Source organism: Carlito syrichta, unplaced genomic scaffold, assembly GCF_000164805.1.
Source record: "Carlito syrichta isolate Samal-C Ts95f unplaced genomic scaffold, Tarsius_syrichta-2.0.1 Scaffold315477, whole genome shotgun sequence".
NCBI classification, from domain to species: domain Eukaryota; kingdom Metazoa; phylum Chordata; class Mammalia; order Primates; family Tarsiidae; genus Carlito; species Carlito syrichta.
In genome coordinates this window covers 115,638-120,985 of record NW_007259573.1, presented here as the reverse complement: position 1 = coordinate 120,985, position 5,348 = coordinate 115,638, and positions in this window count along the sequence as shown.

Below are 5,348 nucleotides of genomic sequence, written 5' to 3'. Positions count from 1 at the left end.
GGCACGGTGGCTCACGCCTGTAAACCCAGCACTTGGGGAGGCAAAGGTAAGAGGATTGCTTGAGTCCAGGGATTTGAGACCAACCTGGGCAACTTGGCGAGACCTCGTCTCTACAATAAGTCAAAAAATTAGCTGGTGATATATGCCTGTGGTTCCAGCTACTTGGAAGGCTGAGGTGGAAGGATCACCTGAGCCTAGCAGGTCAAGGCTGTGGTGGCTGTGAGTGTGCCACTACACTCCAGCCTGGGCGACAAAGGGAGACTCTGACTCAAAAAAGGAAAAGAAAAACCAGTCAGGATCTTGGCCTCCTGCCCCCATAGTTCTTGCTGTGGTCAACCAGGCCAAAGGAAAGCCTTTCCCTGCACTCCTCTGCGCCCTCTCCCCATACCGGAATTGTCCCCAGAATGGCCAGGAAGGGAGTATGTAGGAATGGTTATGGTGGGGTGATGGCCAGTGCTGCCTCCTCAGCATCCCCTCCCCAGTCTCCGATCCTACCTTCCCCCCTTGGCTCCTTTCCCATGGCCTTGGTCCCTATGTCAGCATCCTTTCCTGCTGATCACGGAGGCATTTCCTCAAGAGAGACAAACAGTGGGAGTCATCATGTCCCTTTCTGTGACCAGGCCACAACTGGGCAGCCATCTGCTGGAAAGTGGCTCTGAGTCACCTTTTCCCCTCACCCCTCCTTCCCTTGGTCTGGTAGAAAAAATGCTGAAGCACACACTTAGGAACCACACACTTCAGATGAGGGGAATGAGTGGAGGCCGTTTCTCCCCCCTCCCCTTTTTGAGTTGGAGTCTCACTGTGCCCAGTTTAGAGTGCAGTGGCACGTTCTCGGCCACTGCAGCCTTGACCTGCTGGGCTCAGATCATCCTTCCCCCTCAGCCTTCCAAGTAGCTGGGACTACAGATGCATGTCACCATGCCCAAACAATATTGTGATGCACTGTAGAGACAAAATCTCACCAAGTTGCCCAGGCTGGCCTCAAACCTTCGGCTCAGGCAATCCTCTTGCCTCCGCCTCCCAAAGTGTTGAGATTACAGGTGTGAGTCACTACGCCTGGCAGGGACATTTTTTTTTTTTTTTGAGTTGTTGTCTCATTCTATTGCCCAGGCTAGAGTGCAGTGGCACGCTCATGGTCACCGCAGCCTCAACCTGCTGAGCTCAGGTGATCCTTCCAAGTAGCTGGAACTACAGATGCATGCCACCACCCCCAGCTAATTTTTTGATTTATTGTACAGACAAAGACTTACCAAGTTTCCCAGGCTGGTCTCGAACCCCTGGGCTCAGGCAATCCTCTCACCTCCGCCTCCCAAAGTACCGGGATAACAGGCATGAGCCACCGCACCTGGCAAGAGTTTTCTTTAAAAAAAATTTTTTTTGAGATAGGCTCTCTCTCTGTTGCCTAAGCTGAAGTGCAGTGGGTGCAATCACAGCTCACTGCAGCCTCAACTTCCTGAGCTCATGCGAGCCTCCTGTCCCCGCTTCCTGAGTACCTAACTAGGCCTACAGATGAGTGCCACCACACCTGGCTAACTTTATTTTATTTTAATATTTTGTAGAGATAAAGTCTCACTATGTTGACCAGGCTGGTCTTGATCCCCTGGCTTTGTGCCATCCTTCCACCTCCGCCTTCCAAAGGTGCTGTGATTACAAGCATGAGCCACTGTGCTGACTGGCTCCAAGAATTTTCCTATGCAAATAAATCGATTCTTCTTTCCTCTTAATCAGTTCTGCATTTCTGCCCATAACTCTGCTCTGAATAACAAAGAATCCCCCCACTAAAAGCAGGGGATGGGCGAAAGAAAAGGGGAAGCTATGGTAATGACAGTATTTTTCCTTATTTGCCACATATATGCACATGCATGTATATGAAATGGATAGAAAAGGGAGCTAGGGGGGTACATACCACACTGTTCATGTTTTGAGGAGGTAAATAAGGGTGAACTCAAAGGGAAGTCTTTGCTTGTTACGTTAGAAACTTCTGTAGTTTGAATCTTTTACAATGGGCAATGCCTTCAACTACTGCTTAATTTTTTTCTTAGGTACTGGTATCCTTTGAAGTGGGAAGGGAGATAAGAAGGGAGGAAAGTGCTATCTATTTTTTTTTGAGTTGGAGTCTCACTCTATCGCCCAGACTGGAGTACAGTGGCCGCTTCCGACCACCGCAGCCTCGACCTGCTGGGCTCTGGCGATCCTTCCGCCTCAGCCTTCCAAGTAGCCGGAATTACAGGCACGTGCTACCACGCCCGGCTGATTTTTTGATTTATTGTAGAGATGAGGTCTCGCTGCCCAGGCGGGTCTCGAACCCACGGGCTCAGGCAATCCACTCACCTCAGCCTCCCAAAGGCGCGGGATTACAGGCTGAGCCACTGAGCCCGGCTGCTATCTATTTATTTATTTATTGAATTGGAGTCTCACTCTGTCACCCAGGCTGGGGTGCAGTGGCATACTCACGGCCACCCCAGCGTTGACCTGCTGGGCTCCGGCGGTCCTTCCGCATCAGCCTTCCAAGTAGCCGGAACTACAGGCACACGCTACCACACCCAGTTAGTTTTTTTTATTCATGGTAGCGATGAGGTTGCCCAGACTGGTCCCGAACCTGCAGGCTCAGGCAATCCACTCGCCTTGGCCTCCCAAAGTGCTGGCATTACAGGCTGAGCCACTGAGCCTGACCCTTTTTATTCATCTCTACCATTTGAAACGTTATAATGAGCATCACTTTTGCACTTAAAATTATTTATTTATTTTTGAGTCGGAGTCTCACTCTGTCACCCAGGCTGGAGTGCAGTGGCACACTCATGGCCACCACAACCTCAACCTGCTGGGCTCAGGTGATCTCTCCGCATTAGCCTTTCAAGTAGCTGGAACCACAAGCACATGCCACCACGCCCAGTTAATTTTTGATTTATTGTAGAGATGAGGTCTCACCACGTTGTCCAGGCTTGTCTAGACCCTCTGGGCTCAAGCAATCCTCTCGCCTCGGCCTCACCAAGTGCTGGGATTACAGGCTTGAGCCACTGTGCACTCCAGTCTGGATGATAGAGTGAGACTCTGACTCAAAGAACAGCAACAAAAACAAAAAAGAAAATTACTTGTTTTTAGAAATGTAGGACTTTACCCAACCACAAAGATGGAAGTGATTAGTCAGTCACACGTCCAAGAATGCCAAGACACTAGACTGCAAGATGCAAAGAATGAACTCTCCCCTGAGCCTCTAGAGGGAGTATGGGTCTGCTGACCCCTCGATTTCAGACTCCTGGCCTCTAGAACTGTGAGATATTACCTTGATGTTTTTTTGAAGCCTCTCAGTTTGTGGTAATTTGTCATAGCAGCCTTAGAAAACTAATACAAGTGGTTCCCTGGAAATGGCATGGAGTGGAGTGAGATAGGAAAGACCAATTAAAAGGGGCAAGAGTAAACTTTTGAGGATGATAAATATTTGCATATCACAATTGTGGTGATGTTTTATGGGTGAAAGCATATCAACATTTATCAAATTGTATACCTAAAAATGTGTTTATCCCAGCACTTTGGGAGGCAGAAGCAAGAGGGTTGCCTGAACTCAGGGGTTCGTGACCAGCCTGAGCAACACGGCAAGACCTTATCTCCATAATAAATTAAAAATAAATAAATAAATTAGCTGGGCATGGTGGCACATGTCTATGGTTCTAGCTGCTTGGAAAGCTGAGGTGGAAGGATCACTTGAGCCCAGTAGGTCGAGGCTGCAGTGGCCATGAGCATGCCACTGCACTCCAGCCTGGGTAACAGAGTGAGATTCCGACTCAAAAAATAGAAAAAGAAAAAGGGCATAAATGGGTCTAAAACAAGACTCCACTTGCAACATTCTGGCCTTTTCCAAGTAACCCACATAATACTGACAAATAGTGCATTCAGGATCAGAAGACTGGCCACGAGATGAAACTCCGTCATGTGAAGAACAGCTGAATAAACACAGAACATTAAACACCGGGAGTACTGGCATTCAAACATTTGAAGCATTGCCATGTGCAAGAAAATCTATTCTCATCTTATGTGAACCCAATCAGAACTGAGACCAATGACATAAGCTTGCTTGAGCATCCCTCATCCAAAAATCTGAAATCTGAAATTCTCCAAAACCTGAAACTTTTCGAGTGCTGACGTGAGGTTCAAAGGAAATGCTCATTGGGGCATTTCAGATTTTTGAGTGTGGGAGGGTCAACCAGTAAGTATAATGCAAATATTCAACAACACAAAAATTCAAAATCTGAAACACCTTTGGTCCCAAGCACTTCGGATAAGGTATATTCAATCTGTAAGATGGATTTGGGTTCCAAGAACTTTCTAAAGTCAGTTGCTGTTCACAGATACAACAGTTGTTGGAGGGGCAGCTCCTGGGAGCCTGCTTGTCTGGTTATTGTAGAATGAATGACTCTCTCTGCCTTTCCTCTGTTGAATTTTCTTGATTTCCTATCTTCCCCTTTTCTGCTTTCCACTCCACTCCTCTTATATTCTGCTGAAACATGTACAAAAGAGAAATTCCTTTTCTAATTTTGCATGTGAGATTCGCCATTTAGCTGGGTAAAATTCTAAGCAAAGTGATTTGAGATATTACTCTTTTGCCTTTAGCTTTCGCTGGGGTTTAAGAATCTTTCTCCTTAGTGTTATCAAATTTCACCATGATGTGCTTTGGTTTGGGCTTTAATTTTTCCCCCTACTGTGTAGGGTATTCATGGTATATTCAACTGCATTCATGTTACTCAGTTCTGGGAAATTATGCTTGTCGTTGTTGCTTTAAAATAATATCTTGGCTCCTGTGGTTTTTCTCTTCCTGCAATCCCTCTAATTGTGTTAGACTTCCTAGATTGCTTCTCTTATTTATGTATCATTTCATTTTCCATCTTTTGGTTTTTGGGGTTTTTTTTAGTTGAAAATATCTGTTGCCCAGACTGGAGTGCAGTGGCACAAGCACAGCTCACTGCAGCCTTGACCTCCTGGGCCCAGGTGATCCTTCTACTTTAGCCTCCCAAGTAACTGGGACTACAGGTGCATGCCACCACACCTGGCTAACTTTTTTATTTTTGGTAGAGATGATGTTTCACCATGTTTTCCAGGGCTCAACCTCCTGGGCTCAAGCAATCTGCCCACCTTGGCCTCCCAAAGTGGTGGGATTACAGGAGTGAGCCACTGTGCCCTGCCCTCTTTTGTCCTGTTGTTACTTGCTGAGAGTTTTTTCTTATCTTCTAGAATTTCTACTGAGGGTTTAATTTGGACCATCAATGTGTGTATGCATATATATATATATATTTTTTTTTTTAGTTGGAGTCTTACTCTGTCGCCCAGACTGGAGTGCAGTGGCCGCTTCCGGC